At 34.1% G+C, this 21,811-nt stretch overlaps 1 non-coding gene across 1 annotated transcript; it reads left to right on the forward strand.

Moving 5' to 3' along the window:
• Positions 1-17,050: 17,050 nt before the first annotated feature.
• LOC121205584 (small nucleolar RNA R71) lies at positions 17,051-17,158 on the forward strand. Its single transcript, XR_005900660.1, has one exon. It is a non-coding gene; the product is annotated as a small nucleolar RNA R71 (small nucleolar RNA).
• Positions 17,159-21,811: the final 4,653 nt, after the last annotated feature.

Consider the following 21,811-nt stretch of genomic DNA (forward strand, 5'->3'; position numbering starts at 1 on the left):
TATTTTCGTTTGCATAATCAAATTTATATGAAGACTTAGGACATGCTGTAGACCTAATTTGGGTTGACCACACCTTTATAAATAAGACATTAGAGTTTGAATGTAATCAAGTCATCCTAGATGCCTTCAAAAACCCTTGTAGTTTAGAATCAGTTTTACTTTATTTTATTTTTGATTTTTAGATGCTTTCTTGTTTTTCTTCTTAAATGATCTTTTATTTAAGGACTTGTTTATTTAATCAAAGTACTCATTTTATATTTTTTCTGTATTTGTTTTATTTCGTTATTTCAATTGAGAGATTTGCTACTCTGTTCCCTATTCAATACTTAATCCACAATTATTCAAATATTTTTTCTTCTCCAAATCGATCGTGATTTTTACATGGTTTGTTCAATCGAAGTTGAAATTATGAATAACATGAGTAGTTAAATCCCTCAAAGGAGATTAACGACTGGATAGGGATGTGAATAATAAAGGATTTAAGATTTCTCAAGAAAAATTAGTTGGTGTAAATTATGTGTTCTTAAATTGTTAGGCTTGAAAGCCCTAAAAAGTTATCAAAGGTAGATAAGATCGGAAGATAAAGTTGAATCGAGTAAATCATAATTTATCTTGGTTGAGAAAGTGATGTCGGGAGATAAAGGAGTATCAACCAATTGGTTAAGTTAATTAGAGCCGGAAGTTAATAATTACTTAATAGATTACTAATCCACTCTATAACCCCAATTTGAAGTTAGTTGCAAACCCTGAAGCGAGTTAATCTTCTTGATTGGTTGATCGCCTTTCGACGTACTAACGTCAAGAGTTTGAATACTGCTACAAGAGATATGGAATTGAGGCATTGTCTGCAAGTATACGGGTAGTATATTTACAACGAAACACTTAGTAAGTATTTTGAGGATTGTAGGGGAAAACTGCTATTAAGCCAATTACCAAAAATAACTACTAGTCTACTTGAGTCATGAATTATAGTGTTAATCTAGAAGCAGGATGATAATAATAGTAATAATAAATAAAATGAATTGAACTAAACCTAAATCTATTCCTAAGTTCATGTATCGGATTCTCCTATTCTTTGTTTCGACTATGGGAGTTCCTTTAGCCTAAATCCAATTGTTTTACCTGATTAATTATTAAAGTAGGGTTCTAAATAATTGGCTACTAATAATCCTAGTAGGGCTTCTCAACCTTCTACTAACCTAACTAGTCGGCAAGAACTACTCATCTCTTAGAAACATAGTTCCAATTGGGGTAGGGTAAGATTTTCACAAATAGGCAATACCGATTTCAGGTTAATTCCTAACTATAGGGGTGAGCGTTCGATCGAATCGAATCGAATTGAATGAAAAAATTTCAAGTTAATCGAGTTGACGAATCATATTTTATCATCCTAATTTGATTTGAAATTTTCTCGAATCGAGTCGAGTGAGATGGAATTTGAATCGAATCAGATCGAATTTATTTGTTCGAGTTAAATTTTAAAAAATAATTTTGGGTCCTTGTAATCACTGTCACCCATCATAATAAAATTTATCCACCTTAATCAAAATTTTTATTAACTTTCATCACCTCATAATTTATTTATTAATCTTTTATATACGGGTTAGCTTATTTGCTTGCTTAGTTTTTTCAATTATCTTTAGATTCTTGTCACTATGTATTTTGGAATTAAAAAATATATTAAATGTAAAAATATGATTTTTTAATAAAAATTATTTTAAAGATAAAATGTGAATACCAATATAAAATTTTAACATGAATATTTAATGGCATAATTAATAATTTAATTTTAATATAAATATTCAATATGACTAAACAATTTAATAATATAAATAATATAAAATGTGAAATTTAATTTAATAATATAAATAGTAGATATAAATAAAATTATTACTATTTATGTTTAGTGATTTTTTTTGGATAATTTTGATTTTTTATTTGAGAGTAAAAGGTGAGAAGTAAAAATTTAGGGGGAAAATAAAAAGTTTTGGGGGATAAAACTTTGAGGGAAAGTAAATAGGGGGGAGTAAAATTTTGGAGGGAAAATATTAAAAAAAAATTGGGGGGATGGATTTGGGGAAGATGGGAGGTGGGAATGGAAGAAAGTAAAAGTTTTAGGGGGAAAGTGGGAGGGAGTAAAAATTATGGGGGAAAATAAAAAATTTTGAGAAAAAATAAATGGGAGAGTAAAATTTTGGTGGGAAATGGATTTTGGGTAGATTGGGGGGTTGGGATAGAAGGGGAGTAAAAGTTTTGGGGGGAAAGTAGGAAAGAGTAAAAATTTTGAGGGAAAAGTAAAAAGGTTTGGGAGTTTGGGGTAAAAATGTAAAATACTATAGTTTAATATTCGAATTATTCGAATTATTCGAGTTATTCGAATTCGAAAACTCAACTCGATTCGAACTCGAAATTCGAAAAAAATTCAAGTTGACTCGAATAACTCGATTCGTTTAACTCGAAATTCGATTTTTTTTTCAATTTTTTCGAGTCGAATCGAGTTTTGCTCACCCCTACCTAACTATATGACTTCCTAGGATCGTCAAGCCTAGGGTTTAAGTTCTTCCTTCCCTAACCACTAATCTGCTAAGTGATGCTTGGTAGGCAATACCAATTTTGGGTTAATTCCTACCTAAATGACTTCCTAGGGTCGTCAATCCTATTGTTTAATTGCACTTAACCAGATCCAACCAATCCAAATTGAACTTTACCTTTCAATCAATTGATTAGGTTAAAATAGTTGAATCACTTGAAATATGTATAAAGCATAAATTGATTCTAATCTTTACACAAACATTCAATTAACAATGTTAAAGAAATAAATATAAAGAATAGAATAAAGGAAAGAGATGCTCATGGATTTATCGATGAAAGTGTGGCTCCGAAACAATCTCTGCTCACGAAAGTCTCACTTCAGAATAGGATCTTCCAATTATAAGAACATAACATAAACTAAGTAAAAACTAAGAACGAAATATGCAAAAACTAAGAACGAAATAAAAAACTAAGAATGATTTTTGTCTCCCTCCAATGGTGTGTTTAATCTGGTTACAATGGTCTTTATATAGGTTAAAGCCGAAATATTAAAGTGCTTAAACTATCCTTGAAGTACTTAGAGTTTGACTAGGAAAAATACTCCTAATTGCCTTAAAAAACACAGTTGTCACGTGTAGGGATTTTTGGGCTGCGCAAAAGTTGTGTTGCAACATAGGCCTGTAGTGTTGCAACATAAGTCGGTGTCGCGACATAGCATGCAGTTTCGCTCCAAGACTTTTGCTTCTATGTCATGGCATAGGCAGCAGTTTCAGCCCGAATATGCATCTTTAGCTCCTGATTTGTCCTACAAGACCATGTAACCTTACTTAAATATCTAAGATATAATAAAAATGACTAAAAAACATAAATCACCACTTCAAGCATAAAAACATAATTATATACTACGATGGTTTGATTTACTATTAAACAAGCTACAATTATGTGTAAAAGAGGATGTAAATAATAATGTAATCAATGACATATCACTCCTTCACACTTAACTTTTTGCTTGTCCTCAAGCAACCAAAACACATATATGGGAAAAAATAGAAAAGAAAAAAAATTAATATGAAAATGACTTGATTTTTTTCTTTAAACAAGGTAGAGTTAGTGAAGATGGAAGTGAATAAGAACCTAAATCATGGCAGATCACATTCCCACACTTGAACTCCACCACACTTAACTTTTTTCTTATCCTCAAACAAACCAAGTCTAGACAAATAGCATGCAAAAAGAAGACGTCCCTTAAATTTTATTACTACTAAGAACATGATTGTCAAATACTAAAGGTATAACAAATTTTATTGCACATGCAACTTAATCTTGATAGTTCGATGCCTTGAAATTTTTTAAAAGTAAATTAGGATTACTTTACAAAGTTACATTGCTAACAACTTAGAAGTAATTCTCATGACCAAAATTTTAACAATATCACCATTAACATAAATCAAATAGATATGTAGTAGACACAATCATGTGAATAAAAAAATTCATTAAGTATAATTGTTAGCAATTCTAAAAGATAATGCAAAGAGAATGCTTAAGTCACATTGATCTTCTAGGTTTGTAAAGTTTTTAAACTTAGGACGGTACAAGTTCAAAGGAAGATATGGCTCAAAACGATTAAAACATTAGAAATAATTAGGCACATAACATTGTTCTAGATATTGTATAAAAAAACAGATATATTTATCTAAATGGTTTAAAATTGAATAAATTTTTATTTTTATTTTTAAGAAATATATATCTATCATGATTTCTTATTTAAAATTTGTCTGCACAACTTTTTTTTATTACTATAATTAGAGATAAAATTATTAGGGATTAAACTCAAAATTTCATATGACAACACAAATACTCTTGCCATTCGGCTAAGAGATTGTTGGCAAACTTAATTTACTACTACATATAATTTCAATAATATGAATTAACTAGTATTCAACATTCCTTATTTGTATGTCGATTGAGTTTTAGCACAATTGGCATCTACATTGTTACTAGTGCAGGAGGACGTGGGTTTGAGTGCGCATCCTCCTATTTAAGAGTTAGGGATTGGCTATGGGTAGTTCTAGATATTATACAAAAAAAAACATAATAAGAATCTATAATGAGATTAATATTAAAATAAAACCATTTTAGGCCAATCATTTAATTATCATAATTAAGGAAAAAATCCTATGTGTTTTCATAAAATTTTTATGAGTGACAATTTTTATTATTTGACAATATCAGAAAATTAATGTTATATATGAGTCATGGAGCTTTTTCCCAACCTAAGAATCTTATTTACAAAAATAGGATATTGTTAAACTTTACTCCTAAAAATAGATAAACTAATATAATAGGATTCCGCGTCACCTTAATAATTTCACAACCCTCTTCTTCTTTAATTTCTCTCCAACAAATAAAAGTCATTAATAGTGGTAAAACCAATTTAGAAAAGCCTATTAACACCAAATCTGCAACAAATATTGATTATTTGTAGTCATTATCTTCTTGCATAAAAAATAAAATATCATTTTCCAGTAATTTTTAGAGGTAGAGGCAGACATTGTCCACTTCCCATTTTTTTGACTTTGTGGTTTGGCCTTCTTAACATCATTGACTTCCTCTTCAATCTTCATGTTCGACCTTAACCTTTATATTAATTAATTACCTTTGATTTTGTTTTTCTTAATTAATAATGCATTTGTGATAATGAATATCAACATCACGAATAAAAGAAAATTCAATGGAACTAACAAGTGATTAGAAGAAGTGGATTTCATCTTCAAGTATTTGAAACAGATTTGAATTTTAGAGAAACATTATTAGAAGGATTTTACCTGAATATCACCTGTAACATCTCGATTTAGGGTCTAATTGGAACAGTGGTTTTGAGACCACAAATCCAACATAAGAAAATTTATTTTTATTATATTTTTATGGTCTACAATTTCACGAGATGATTATTTAGTTAGGGGCATTTTGATTATTTAGTAATTAAAATAAATTAAAAACAAAATTAAAAGTCAAATTTTGTCTATCTTCAAGCTATGGCCAAAACTTGCATGGAAAAACCATGGTTAGGGTTTTCCAAGCTTCCAAGCTCGATTGTAAGTCCGTTCTTGCCCCGTTTTTAATGATTTTTATGTTTTTCAAATCCTCGTAACAAGATCTAGCTATTTCTACCATTTATTTGAGCTAGGGTTGATGTTTAAAAATTTACCCATGTGCTACATGTGTGTATTTTGATGTTTAAGGGAGGAATATGAATGTTTTTTTATGTGTTAAACGACTTTTACTAAGTAGTTTTCGGTGAAAACGCTAAAAAGGATTAATTTGTAAAAGTTATAAAATTTTTCATAAAAATGTGATTTAGGGGAAATTGTGGGCTGCTATAGTTACGAAAATGTTTTGGCTAGGCTTAAAGTAGAATGAAGTCGAATAAATTTCATTTTACGAGCCTAGGGAAAAAATGTAAATATGATAAAGTTTAGGGGCAAAAATGTAATTTTTTCATAATATGATTTCTGGGTCACAATGAATAATGTGACTAATTAGTAAGCTAAATGTGATATTATAGATCAAGGAAAACGAGATTCGAAGTTAGATTGGGGAAAAATAAGTATTTGATGGTTGAAGTCCTTTTTTCACCATTTTTGGTATCGAGGTAAGTTCGTGCGATAATAATAATGCAATGTTATACTTGAATGTTAATGCTTGATATTACATGAATTGTAAGTTCATGTGTAAATAATGTGATGTGTTACATATTTTAATGCTTTAATGTTATATGAATTCAAATGCTTATTTACTATCATGAATTATATGCCTTGATATTCCATAAGTACATGGTTGGTATTATGGATATCGTAAACGACAATACGAGCAAGTTCGACAGTGATGCGACAAGTAAAGAAACCCCGTTTGAACCTTTGGATTAGTCTAGGATACAAGTGACATGTCACTAGGAATTAAGTAATCCGAACTCATTGAGCGGTCTGGGTTCGTGATATATATGTGACATCTGAGCTTATTGAGTGGTCTGAGTTCATGATGTACGAGATATATGTAATTTGGTTTCCAGTATTGGTCTTGTGTGTCCTACCGGTGGCTAGGTAGTCCTGAGTGGTTCGGATACTTGACAGCTTGTGTGAGCAGCCCCCGTAGTTGCACCCTGACTGGTAGTTTATGCTAGTGGGCCTGTGAGTAGCTCCATTTCGAGTGTTACATGCTATGGGGTAGCTTTGGCTATGTATGTATATGTTTCACTTATGTGCAAGTTTTCCGCGTATCCAATAGTATTTCAAGTGTTCAATGGGTAGTTTAAAGAATGATTTGATGATAGTCCCAAAAGGGAATGTCAAAGACAAGAATGAATATGTGAAAAATGTTGAAATGATACAGGTATGTACTCTAAGCTTATGGTTATTGAGATTTTGAAATGTCAAGACCTCAGTGAGCTAAGATGTATGAATTATGATTATAAATTTTGTTGCAATATCATGCTAACTTACATTGTGTAATTTAACATGGAATCCATGAAATTGTGAGTTCATGATTAGTTGAAAATGAACTTATGATAGTTATCATTATATTGCACTAAAACAGTTTTGGACAACAGCAGTAGTTTAACTTTGAAAATCCACCAAAAATTATGAAAATCGAATTAGAGAAGGAATAAAAAATTAAATAAAGCTTGTTTATTCTAGTCTTACATAGAAGAAACTTTGTAAGCAAAATAATTTCATATTATGAGATATTTGAATTTTCGTAAGACAAGGTCAGAATGATTTTGGAATCCCCTATTCTGATTTGGGAAAATTGTTAAAAATTGTAAAAAAAATAATTATTGCTTATAATTTATATTCTTAAAATCCTTAATGAGTCTATCTTTAAAGGAAAAAAATAGGAACATCATCTGAACTCCGCATGAGGAGATAATTAATTTTTAGAGAAGAGGGGTCAGAACTGTCGAACAGCGAAACAGGGGTAACTTTAAAGAATAAACTCTACTTATTGGCTAATCCATAAATTCTGAAAATTTCATGGCAGAAAGATATATGAGTCTAGTTTGAAATTCTTTTAACGGATCTTAATTTAGATTTTTTTAGCTCAAGTTATAAATAATTGAATGACCATGGCTCGAATGGACAGCTTGTCATGAATATAAAAAAAAAGTGCAAATATGATTGTATTACCTTGAGATCATGTTGTGAGAATTGGTAGAAGCATGTTAATAAAATGATTATTATTTTCATACAGACTTACTAAGCTTTAAATCTTACTCCCCTTCTTTTCCCATCTCTTATAGGTTAATTTAGCTAGCTCGGGTTGGAGATCGCCGGAGATGCTATCACACTATCAAGCTATCATGTTGGGTATAAGTGAATGCAAACTCCATTAAGTTTATGGCATGTATAGGGACTTGGTTTTTTGATGTATGAGTCATTATGAATTGGGTAAATGTATTGGCTTAGGAAGGCAAAAGGTTGGATGTAAATTGTAGCCATGCAAATTGGCTATATTGGCTAATTGGTTGAAAGCCCATATAATTATTATGCGTATGCTTATGGCAATGTTTTGTGATGTGATTTATATTTGCTTTATATATATAATGGATATGAATTTATTCATATGGTAATGCCTTTTTTGAGTGTGAATTCAGCATGAAGTGATTTGGTAAGGCATGATGCTATAATGCATGATAGATGATGGTGTGAAAATGATATGTTATTCCCTGATGGTAGTTTATTTATGCCATGAAATGTACTATTGTAGTTGTTTTCAAGTATGTGCAAATAAGGGTGACAAATGGCTTGGTAAATAGCCATTTTCTCGGCTAAACGGGCAGAGACACGATCGTGTCTCTCAGCCGTGTGGAGGACACGGTCTAGCACATGGGCGTGTGACTTGGTCGTGTGACTCTTATTTGTTGATGATGTCATAAACAGAGAGTTACATGGGCTGAGGACACGGGCGTGTCCCAAGCCACACAGGTGTGTTACTCTCAAAACATGGAAAATTTCTTAAGTGTTGTAAAATTTTTAGAAATTCTAGGTTTAGTCCCGAATCATCTCCGGTGTATGTTTTGGGCCTTGTAAGCCCGTATAAAGAATAATTTACATGTGTTTGATTCATTTTAAATTGAATGAAATTATATGGGCCGATTTTATGAAATTGTGTATGTTTAAGTCCGGTAATGCCTCGTATCCTATCCCAGCCTGGGGTACGGGTAAGGGGCGTTTCATTTAGTGGTATCAGAGCTATGATTTAGTCGATTCTCTGACTAACCTAGCGTATGTGTGAGTCTAGCTATACATGTCATATTACTACTCGTGATAGTATGATATCTCTCGACTCTAACGAAATTGTTTTGTTAAGACAGAGATGACTTCCAACCGAGCTATTTTCGATAATACTGAAAATGATATTGAGATAATTGAAATGTATTTATGATGTGTTAAAATATGGAAAGGTATGAATAGAAGTTCATGATATGTATGTGATAAAGTATGAAATGGGATAACCCTAAGTTGAGAAATGTGGAAATGTGAAATGAAATGAAAGCTCATATGATGAAATGTCCATCCATGTTTGTTTAGCATTCATATGATGCTGTGTGCTCAGCAAGCTGGATTAAGTGAAAATGATAAATAGAGTTACTCAAAATTGATGAAACGTGTGTTTATGTGCAATTGTTTAAATAAATGCAACCGATAAGTTTGTGTAACATAAATACGTATGTTAATTTTCTTGAGGTGAATTATATGATTGGGATGATGTTATGTTAATGATGAAGCAAAGTCATATGTGTGTGGTGGTAATGAAACTAACTAAAAAATTTGACTAAGGCAAGTGCACCTATCGAACAGTAGTATAGTTATGGTGACACCGGAAATATCGTATCCACGAGGACTAAAAGTACTAGTAATTACTATTTTTTTATTATCTAGCCTAACAATTAAGTGAATTTTTAATCTAAAACTAATTATCTAATTAACTAAGATTGCGACTGAGATTAGAGTTGAAAATACTTTTGGAAAACCGATGGAGAAGACAATACCCAATGAAGAATTCACCTAGACTTCACTTATTACCTCTGAATTAGACGATTTATTCACTTGACTTAATTTGTAGGAATCCCTGATTTATGTTAATATCTCTCTCGAGACTAAAAATAACTGACTCTAAGTTGATTAATCGAAATCTCGTTCTAATTAAAGCCCCTATTGCCGCATTAACTCGATCTATGGACTCCCTTATTAGATTTGACTTTAATCCGGCAAATTTATGTCATCCTATCTCTAGGATTGCATGCAACTCTACTTAATTATGAACAATCTACTCTTAAATAAGGACTTTTGCTCCACTGAATAAGCACATCAAAAACCTGAATTAATATCCTGGAATATTAAAACAAGGGTTAAACTCACAATTAATAATAAGAACAAGTATTTATCATATAACTTAATTAGTAATAAGATTCATCTTAGGTTTCATCTCCTTCAGGTATTTAGGGAGTTTAGTTCATAATAATGGAAAACATCTCAAAAATTGGAAAACTACAAAACATAAAGAAACCCAAAGAACTTCTAGGAAATTTGATGGAAATCTTCAGTCTTGATGTAGATCCTCCTTCTGAGCTGATCCCGATGGCTGTTCTTGAGTATTTTCTTCATTCTATTCTCCATGTCCCTTCATTCCTCTTCTAGGATGTTTATATAGACTTTAGAATGCCTCAAAACCCTCAAAATTAGCTTTTTCTGAGTAGAATTAGACTTGGGCTCGACAGGGACACGAATGTGTGCCACGCTCGTGTGAAGGTGCTCAGGCCATGTGTAATTCTGACTTGGTTTAGTATCAACACGACCGTGACACACGGGCGTGTGGATCACCCGTGTGGGAGTGCCTAGGCCGTGTGCCACACTAAATTAGGCCTATCTTGTCCTTTTTTAGCCAGTTTCTTGCTCTTTTTTCTATCCTAAGCTCTCTTGAGTATAAAACATGAAATTAAAAGATCAGAAGCATCAAATTCAATGAAACCAAGGAAAAATCATCCATAAATATGCCAATCATAGGGTAAAAAATATGTATATATTATGGTTTATCAAATATCCCTACACTTAAGCATTTGCTTGTCCTCAAGCAAAATCCTCAACTCACAAATAAAATAAATCCTTCTTAACTTATAATTCTCATCAATAATGTTTCAAAGTAATCTCTCGCAATCATACATTGAGAGCTTAACTAAAAGAATATTAAAGTTTCCAACAATCCAAATTGAGCATTTCAATCATAAAATCGTAGGTATCCCCCTTTATCTAAGTAATTACCTTTAATTACAAATCGACAAGGGTTGACATTCCTTACTAAAGATTCACTCAAATCACTCAAAGTGTTTAAGGTTCAATAATTAAGCACTCAATAGTCAAACATGAAAAGTTATTAACATAGGCTTGCATGAAAATCAAATCTCTACCACTATAATGAGATGATACACAAATCAAAAGGTCTTTAACAGGGTTGTAATGGGGCTTGGGTTAAAGGTGTGGATAAAGGCTGAAAAAGAGGGTTAGAATCGAGATTAATTTAAATAAATTACCAAACTTAGACAAATGAAGCTAATTGCTGAATTACAAAAAAGTGCCAAAATTCAAACTATCCGAAACTAATGATGTGAGCTTTTTCTCAATAAAACAACTTTAACTTATCCAAGCTCTTTAGAACAACATGTAACTGAATGAATAAATATACGGTTTTTTTTAAGAATAAGAACAAGTACAATAATGGAAATTACATAATAAGAAATAATTCAACAACTGGAATGGACGAACATAATTAGGTAACTAATCAAATCAAATCTCGATGAAAAAAAGAGTCAATGAAAAGGGGGAAATTCTTCATGAATCAAAAAGGGTAAGTTATGGGTTATTATTAAGGAGAAAAGTCAAGAAATAAAAGTCAAGTCTCAAAGGGGTTCACTAGGGGTCAATTATGTGGGTGGGCTTTTTATGGGGTAAATGGGTTACAACCTAAGTGCCTTTATCATTTTAGTATATTAAATCAAAGGTATGGTCTCGACATGTATAATCGATGCAAGTTCTAGAATAGCAAATCAATGTTGACACACTCATAACCAATAAAATAAGTGAGCAAGAAGGATATATGCTCTTAAAGGCTCAAAATCTTACGAAAATTATGGGTATTTGATGTCAACCCTGTAAATTCAAAACTTCAAGATAATACCTCAATTCAGGGAAATAACCTAGCAATTTTAATTCTCAAGAGTCAACCTATCATGCTTGATCCTCTAATGTCTTAAAGTTTAAACAATCAATGCACAATTACCTATGATTTAATTCAAAACATATCAATAAAAATCATTAATTAATCAGAATTCACTCTAATAATGATATGAGAAAATTATTTGAGAATAAGATAAAAAATTCAGGGATTTTATGATAATCATATAAATAACCTCCACACACTTAAGATGTACATTGTTCTCAATGTACAAAAATAGATAATAGCAATATAAGCATAATATCAGAAGAAAGGGAGAGAAACAAAACTGCCCTGAATTTTTGGATGAAATTCTTGGAATAGCGAAAGCGAGAGTTGTAGAGAAGGCTAATAAAAGGCATGAGTCTGAGTTAATAAACACAACTGTGGAAGAGAATCAAGGGGTTACTCGAGAAGAACCATAAAGTTAAATATAGTTCAAAAGATAAAACCTAAGTATTCAATAATAATAAAATAAATGGACTCAAAGGTCCTCATCATCGGATGCCTCGTGGGTCGACGGTACTGAAGGAGAGATGTGAAGGTAGTGGCAAGTCTATCGAAGAGTGGCAACGATGCTGTCTAATCTCTCAAAACACTGCTGCTCAAAACGAGTGAGTCGCTCGGATATATCTGTCAAAGTGGTAGCAGTAGGGCGGTGACCCTATGATGGTGGTGGATTTGGGTCCTCATGAAAGGGAGGGACATCATCAGTAATGTCCTCTGGCTCATCCTGGTCATCAGAGTGAACGAGTCTGTACTGAGGGGGTCAAATCCACGGTGTCACTCTATCAGTCTGTACTGAGGAGGTCAAATCAATGGTGTCACTCTATCATCCTCATGTGGATCATACTAAAAATTCCCTGATGAGACATCTGGCCTACTAATGTGAGTGTCGATGACATCTCTGGAGTGTCGAAGAGCCTGAAGTGTCGAGCGAGGCGAGTCACGTAGGGGCCAAGGCAAATAGGGCCCCTCCTATGGCGGCCTGTCTAGTGGTGAAAAGTGAGGGCGATAAAATATGCCAAATCAAATACATGACCAGTCGCTATACTCCATAAGAAGTAAGCATCGGTGGTGCTAACGACGCCAGTGCTCTCTCTCCTCCCAATCAAGGTATGAGCCAAAATAGTATGGATGTAAGGTAGTGCTGGAGGAAGAGAAGTTGCCTTTGAGCGACTTGCATCATAGGGAACAGCACTCACCGTAAGGTCGGTCCAACAGTAGGAGGGCGAGTAGTGTATGTGACGGTGAATATGTAAAAAATTCTCAGAAGCTATAAACTCCTCCATGTAAAGGCCCAAAGTAGCTCCAAACTCTGGTACACTCATGTGTCATACGAGTCCACCCAGTCTAAAAATAATAGTACCGGCCTTGTCATGGGTATTCATCACATGCTGTAGATGAAAAGTACTGCAAAAATCCAAGGTAAGCTCCGAATAGGTGGGCTCGATAATCGAAAAGAACTGATCCCATGAGGCGATGGCGATATGGAATCGAACAATGTGGGTAAGTTGGACCTGTTCCAAGGCGGCCCAGTCAATACATCAACCTACTCCTAATGGTCATACTCGAAGAAGCTAAAACAAGTTGTCCTGTAGGCCTGACGAGAATTGAAGTAAATGTAACGAACTTCGATTGCGGCGCTCGAGGAGGTTGCGCTAGGACCCTTCCATTTTTTGAAGCGGGGATGGCAATTTTCTTGCCTCGTGTGCTTGTCATAGTGTACCTGCAAGAATAGATGAATAAATTCAATTTGAAGCATGAACATAATAGGTAAGTAAATAAATATTCATCCAAGTTTAACCCCTCAATTTAACGAAAATAGAAAATAGAAAAATGTTAATGTACAATAAAACTAACTAAATGAGTATTATATAAGCAAGCAAGATACGAATGAAATCAGCGAAGCAATGACCCTCAAATATATATAAAATATTGTGATTGTCCAAAACTAATCTAAAAAAAAAATTAACTGATGTAAGTGAATAAAAATTAATGAATTAAGAACGCAATAAGGATAATAATATATCAATAATAAAATAATCAGAAATAACGCAAAATAAAATAGTAATAAAGAACTAAGAATAATAATACTAATAAAAATAAAAATAATTTAATTAAAATGATGTAAAAGAATTAGAGGGGCAAAAGGGAGTAATCAACAGTAGGTTGAGGTAGTCGGAGGGGCACGGTCGAAGCTGGCGGGGGTTTGGGTTGACGGTGGTGAACGGAGAGGGCACGAGAGTGGGGGGTAGGCCGTGCGGTTAAGAGGGAAATGAGGAAGAAAGAGGAGAGGGGAGAAAGTCAAAGAAAGAGGAAAGAAAGAAAGAAAAGAGAAGGAAAGAAAGAGAAGGGAAAGAAGAAGAAAAGGAGAGCAAGGAGAGGGGCTAGGTGGTGGCTAGAGTAGGGGGAAAGGGGGCTGTGGCGGCTAGGGTTTGGGAGGGAAAGATTGAAGAAGAAGACAAAAATAAAGTTAGGGTTGGAGGTTTTAAAGGGGACACGGTCGTGTGCGGCCCGTGTTAGGCCACACGGCCATGTCACACGCCCTTGTGACTCGAGTTTAGCCCGTGTTTGTCACGAAAATTGAATGCCCAATCGTCACACAGCTGTATCGCACAACCGTGTGCTTCGTTGTTCACTTCTCCCATGCCCGTGTGGTATGCTACACGCCCGTGTGTATAACAGATGACCGTGTGCCTTGCCTGTGTGACTCTCTGACTTGTTTGAAAATTAAAAATTTAGCTCTAGTTTTCACACGGTCTAGGACACGCCCATGTGTCCAGGCTATGTGGTTCGATACTAGGGGATTATTTAGCTCTGTTTCTATATGGCCAAGGACATGCTTGTGTTTCCAGGCCGTGTGGGTTACCGTTCTTGCATAAAAACATGAGAAATAGCTAAAATAAACTAGTTAGTGGTGTTAGTGCTCGGGTTGCCTCCCGAGAAGCGCTTATTTAGAGTCTAAGCTCGACTTACCTCTCATTCGCATGGTCACGGTGGATCATAGAGTCGAGACTCCTCTCTCTCACTATCCATTCTATTATCCACATAAAGTCGAAGTCGAGTAATATTTACCTTAAACATGTCGAATTGAGAATGATTTATCTCGACTGTACCGTATGGGAAAATATTCAGTACCGTAAAAGGAATCGCTCCGTTTGTATTAAGCTTTGAAGTAGCAATTTGCGGGTCCTTTTCATCGAGCAATACTTTATCTCCGACCTTAAATTGCTTTGTTTCATCCCTAAGCTCATGCTTTCTCCTTGACATGTGTTCTCCATTTGTCTAATTCATCGATCTGAAGCCTTGTTTCTTCGTGAATCGCTCTGTTTTTGTGACACGGATTAGAATGAGGCTCCATCACGTTCTTCTTAGGGGACTCCTACAAAGAAGTTTAAGTTGTAATATTAATCGCTCTGTTTTTGTGACATGGATTAGAATGAGGCTCCATCACGTTCTTCCTAGGGGACTCCTACAAAGAAGTTTGAGTTGTAACATTACTTAAATTAACAGAACTTAAACAATCATCTCAATTACTAGATTTTTTACCAGAATCACGAGCTTGAATTTTAATCATGTCATCTCCTACACGAAGTATCAATTCACCTGTGCCAATGTCAATGATAGTTCTAGTAGTTGCTAAAAAGGGCCTTCCTAAAATTAGAGGTACATCACTATACTCATCCATGTCTAGGAATTGCGTGAATGACAAGACCGGCCTAACCTAAAGTAAAGGCTCTTCCCTCTTTGGATGGCGAATCTTGATTGACTGACACTAGGAACCGATTCGGAGAAACAAGAAGCATGACATGAGATACGCGGCGGATAAATTTCCGATAGCGAATTACTTGACTCGATGGATGGAGGGGGGCCTCCAACTCAAGCACGAAATCAATGTTACAAAGTCAACTGGGAATATAAATTTATCAATTTTGACAAGCACGTATTCAATAATACCCCTAGGAAATCTAATTGTTTTATCTGCCAATTGAATGCTCATTTTAGTTTGTTTTGGTTTCCTAAGGCCTAGTTGTTTAAACATTTTATAGGGCATGACACTAATGCTCGCCCCTAGATCAGCCAACGCATTCTTAATATTCAAACTACCAATTAAACAGGAAATCATAAAACTTCTTGGATCTTTCAATTTGTTGGGTAGCTTATTTTGCAAAATAGCCGAGCAGACTGCATTTAATTCCACATGCGATGACTCATCTAACTTCCGTTTATTTTTCAGAAGTTCTTTAAAAATTTTAACTGCGCTTGGAATCTGCGAAAGAGCTTCAATGAATGGTAAGTTAATATGCAACTGTTTTAAGAGTTTAAGAAATTTACCAACTTGTTTATTGGTGCGGTCTTTCTTAGTTGCGTTGGGATGTGGCACACGAGGTGTATACTCTCTGCTTATCAGTTTCTGCTTAATGTGGTTCACCTCATCCTTACCTTTACTTACCACAAGTCCTTACCTCGGATCTAGTTCAGGTTCAACTAACCTTTCTTTATCTCGAACAGTAATCGCATGAAATTGTTCTCTTGGGTTAGTTTCAATGTTACTTAGCAAGTTACCTTGTGGTCGTTTAGAAATCAACTTAGCGAGCTGTCCTATTTGAGTTTCGAGCCCTTGAATTGATGCTTGCCATTTCTTAAGCACTATATCGGTATTTTGAAAATGAGTTTCTAACACCGAGATGAATTTTGTGAGCATCTCTTCAAGGTTCGGTTTCTTCTCTTAGTGGTAAGGTGGTTGTTGAATAACTGAAGGATGTTGTGGCCTTTGATTCATCTCTTCACCGAGATGAATTGGGATGGTTCCTCCAGCCTGCATTATAAGTGTTACTATACGGGTTATTTAGAGTCTAGAATTATTACCCATATAGTGAACTTGTTCTTCATCGGTGCTAGGGTTGAAAGATGGATACTCTGTGCTGTGCACTCCTCCTCCATTTGAATCACACATCATCACTGGATGTACCTGAGTAGAACCACACAAACCATCAATTTTTTTATTTACAAGTTCTACCTGGTTAGATAGCATAGTGATCACGTCGAGGTTGAAAACACTAACCGTTTTTGTTGGCTTCGTTCTCATGACTTGCCATGATAGTTATTCGGTGACATATCTTCAATAAATTCGTAAGCTTCTTTAGATATTTTGTTGTTTAAGGTTCCACCGGCAGCTGCATCGATAAGTTGCCTTGTTGAGGGGTTCACACAGTCGTAAAAAGTCTGAACCTGGAGCCATAGGCGTAACCCATGGTGAGGGCACCTTCTTAATAAGTCCTTGTATCTCTCCCATGCATCATAAAGAGTTTCTAGATCCATCTGCACAAAAGAAAAAAATATCATTCCTCAATTTAACCATTTTAGCCGGCAGAAAATATTTAAGTAAAAAAATTTTCAGTCATTTGTTCCCAAGTGGTGATTGACCCTCGTGGTAACAAGTTCAACCACTGTTAAACCTTATTCCTCAATGAAAAGGGAAATAACCGAAGGTGAATGGCATCGGCAAAAACACCATTGATCTTAAAGGTGTCGCAGAATTCCAGAAAATTTGCCAAATAAGTGTTTGGATCCTCGTCCTGCAAACCATCAAACTGAACAAACTGTTGTATCATTTGAATCGTGTTAGGTTTCAGTTTAAAATTATTTGCAGCAACATCAGGTTTAACGATACTCAGTTCAGTTACTGTTAAATTAGGTTTAGTATAATCATACATAGTACGAGGAGCAGGATTTTGATCTACTGGATTTGCAGCAACCACAGGAGGTAGCAGATTATTCTGATTATCAGCCATCTCCTCGGTTGTGGTATGGATATCGGCCTCTCACTCTTCCTCTATGTATTGTAGGCTTCCCCTTATTTCTCTTCTGTTTCGGCGAGCTGTGCTTTCAATTTTGCTATCAAAAAGTAGAGGTCCTGACGGGTTTCTTCTAGTCATAAACTATAAAAATCTGCTAGAAGTAGAGAAAAGAAAATTTAGTAAATAAAAACAAAATTAAATTGAAATAAAAATAAAAATGCCTAAAGTAATAAAAATTAAGCGTTCCTAATATCTTAGTCCCCGACAACAGCGGCAAAAACTTGATGGTCCTGAAACTAACTAAAAAATTAGACTAAGGCAAGTGTATCTATCAAACAGTAGTATAGTTATGGTGACACCGGAAATATCGTATCCACGAGGACTAAAAGTACTAGTAATTACTATCTTTTTATTATCTAGCCTAACAATTAAGAGAATTTTTAATCTAAAACTAATTATCCAATTAACTAAGATTGCGACAGAGATTAGAGTTGGAAAATACTTTTGGAAAACTGATGGAGAAGACAATACCCAATGAAGAATTCACCTAGACTTCACTTATTACCTCCGAATTAGATGATTTATTCACTTGACTTAATCCCTAGGAATCCCTGATTTATGTTAATATCTCTCTCGAGACTAAAAACAACTGACTCTAAGTTGATTAATCGAAATATTTTTCTAATTAAAACCCCTATTGTCGCATTAACTCGATCTATGGATTCCCTTATTAGATTTGACTCTAATTCGGCAGATTTATGTCTTCCTATCTCTAGGATTACATGCAACTCCGCTTAATTATGAACGATAGACTCTTAAATAGGGACTTTTGCTCCATTGAATAAGCACATCAAAAACCTGAATTAATATCCTGGAATATTAAAACAAGGGTTAAACTCACAATTAAGAATAAGAGCAAGTATTTATCATATAACTCAATTAGTAATAAGATTCGTCTTAGGTTTCATCTTCCTTAGGTATTTAGGGAGTTTAGTTCATAATAATGGAAAACATCTCAAAAATTGGAAAACAACAAAACATAAAGAAACCCAAAGAACTTCTAGGAAATTTGATGGAAATCTGCAGTCTTAATGTAGATCCTCCTTCTGAGCTGATCCCGATGGCTGTTCTTGAGTATTTTCTTCCTTCTATTCTCCTTGTCCCTTCAATCCTCTTCTACAATGTTTATATAGACTTTAGAATGCCTCAAAACCCTCAAAATTAGCCTTTTCTGAGTAGAATTAGACTTGGGCTTGATAGGGACATGGCCGTGCCACACCCGTGTGAAGGTGCTCAAGCCGTCTGTAATTCTGACTTGGTTTAATGTCGACACGACCGTGACACACGGGCATGTGGTCTACCCGTGTGTCACACACGGGCATGTGGATCACCCGTGTGGAAGTGCCTAGGCCGTGTGCCACGCTAAATTAGGCACATTTTGTCCGTTTTTTGGTCCGTTTCTTGCTCTTTTCGCTATGTCACGCTGAATTAGGCACATTTTGTCCGTTTTTGGCCCATTTCTTGCTCTTTTCGCTATCCTAAGCTCTCCTGAGTATAAGACATGAAATTAAAGGATTAGGAGCATCAAATTCAATGAAGCCAAGGAAAAATCATCCATAAATATGCCAAGCATGGGGTAAAAAATATGTATATATTATGGTTTATCAGTGTGTATTTTTTAGAGTCAAGTTAAAGGCTTTACGACCTCACCCCTTTACAAGTGTTGCTTTATAATGAAGATTCACGAGAATTACGTTGAATAAATTCATAGGTGGGAAACTAAAGAGTTTGGTGGTGAAATAATTAGTAAAGCATACGAGTCAAGAATAGTTTGGCAAGGGAATACAGTTCCGTAAGAGATGTCAGTTTGTTTTACAGATTATCTGAATTATGTAATATCACAGTTAAAGAAAAAATTAATCTCGGCTAATCAACTTATTCAGATATATGTCTAAAGTATGAGTATGCTAAAATTTTTCCTAAATTGGTTTTCGTTATTTAATGGAATAAAACAAGGCTATTGATGACAGAATTAGTTAGAGAAATGATAATTGAGTAGTAAAAATGTTTGTGTACGATCTTTTCTAGGTGTCCTATATATTCTTTTATCCTCAGAGATATGTATGTGATTGCTTATTTTCTAATGAAGTTCTTATGTTGTGAAAATTTTGGCTAACTCTAATGTTAGATGAAAGCACTGTGAGTCTATTTGAATTACAATCGACATTTTCTTATCTCTCTGAGATTCTATTCTAATATGTCGGGGTAAAGACAATGGTGAAAATTTATGTAAGGTTATTCTTCTGTTTCTACTGGATGTTATTTTGACTTATGTGTATATACGAAAAATATGTTATCTTTGTTACAAATGAAGTCTAGAGTTGGTAAGCAGTATTTTTCTTTTGGTTTTCTCTGGGGGATCATCCTGATCTTTATAATTATTTCCTTATGTGTTATGTTCTCAGATTTTTGTTATGATATCATATTTGGGTTTTCTTATCGTCGTTATTGTGTAAATTATCGGACACGGCTTATCTTTAAAGTATGTTCTTTAGTCTATAATGACAATGTTTATTATGATTATATTACTGGATTCAACAATAGGAATGGGGTGATTCTGGTGTCTGGATTTCTCTGATTTTCGTGGAAGGAATTGTCTTTGGCAAAGGTATAAACAATAAGAGCACAAGCTCAAAATATATATGATGGATCTCTTCCCTCCGGTAAGTTTGATTAAAGTCCATGAATTAAATCGGATATTCTATTTCCTTGAGTTAATATGGTTGCTAGGCCTTTGATTAGCATGTTAAGAGAAATTTGAAAGACTGTGTGTTTGATTTGCTTTATCAACATGAAGAAAAGAGAACTTTGGTATGTTATTATTTGACAGTTGAAATTAACTCAGTTGTTTTATCAGAGTGAACTGGTCAATTGAATTTATGAACTTCGGTGATACACTATCGAATGGATTCGTATGTATTTTATTACTAGAATGTAAAGTAATGGTTTTGGTTTTCAAACAGTTAATGTCACATTAAAAAGGAACTGTTCGACTAGTGATTTAGAGACGGTCACTACTATGTCTGTATTGAGAATTTGACGACATTGTTCGTTCGATGAAGATTGTTACATGTTTCTTGATCTTAAGAGTTTAATGTATCTGTTGGCACAGAAAAATCTGAGTTTAAGCCACTGTTGATGACTTGAGATATTGAAAGATTTCGGGAAATTATCGATCAATCATAGAGAAAGCAGTTACAGTTACAGATACCTGGATGGAAAATCTTTGTTTATTTTTGTGAGTACTAGTTACTTAATTAATCTTATTTGATAATGGTCTAATTATAGATATATTATATGTTAAAGCGAGGTTTTATTTGTGAAACTGAGAAGCTCGGAAATGTGATAGTGAATTATAATTTAAATGGATTCAGAATGAGTTTACTTCTGATGTTGAATGCCAGGTCGAACATGGTTCCTGCTATTATTGTTATTTCGAGATAGAATTTGCGTATTGATGAATCCAGAATTTATGCAAAATTTTTGTACGAGGCTCAATAGTAGCTAGTCTGTTCATCCAAGAGTAAGAAAATGTGCAGTTATATAGAGTAGATATGCTAGTGATTGTGGATGTTACATGATATTTTGTATCTGTATTCAAATGTTGATTTGTTAACAAGTAAAAGCAAAAATTCAAGAGTATTCAGGACTATTACAGTAGTGATGATTCTAGAATGTTATCTTTATCTCCGAAAATAAAGATGTTATCGGATTTTGATTGATCGTTCGTGTACAGATTTCTTGTTTAACAAATCAGTCAAGTAATATGTTTTTGGGATTATTCGATTATGCGAAGTACCAGTCTTCATTTTTTTCGGATTGAGATCCGAGAGCTATATCTTTAATATGGAAAAAGCTACAGGAAAATATGAGTACGCAGTTGTATCTTGGCATTGTAATACATCTGTAGATTGAAGGTGAGTCTAAGAGAGTAACTTAGATTTTTGACGATATGCTCTGGCACTGTGTGTTAAAGTTTAAAGGTTATTGAAAAGAGATATACGAAGTTAAATCGATTCGTGATTCTGAGAAGTTAGTGAAAGTGTTTCATGAAAGTTGAAAGCAACTTCTTCTGGTAAGACTTTCAGGGATGAAAATCCCTAAAGGGAGGAAAGTTGTAACATCTCGATTTAGGGTCTAGTCAAAAT

The sequence above is a fragment of the Gossypium hirsutum genome, chromosome A08 (assembly GCF_007990345.1).
Source record: "Gossypium hirsutum isolate 1008001.06 chromosome A08, Gossypium_hirsutum_v2.1, whole genome shotgun sequence".
In the NCBI taxonomy this organism is placed as follows: domain Eukaryota; kingdom Viridiplantae; phylum Streptophyta; class Magnoliopsida; order Malvales; family Malvaceae; genus Gossypium; species Gossypium hirsutum.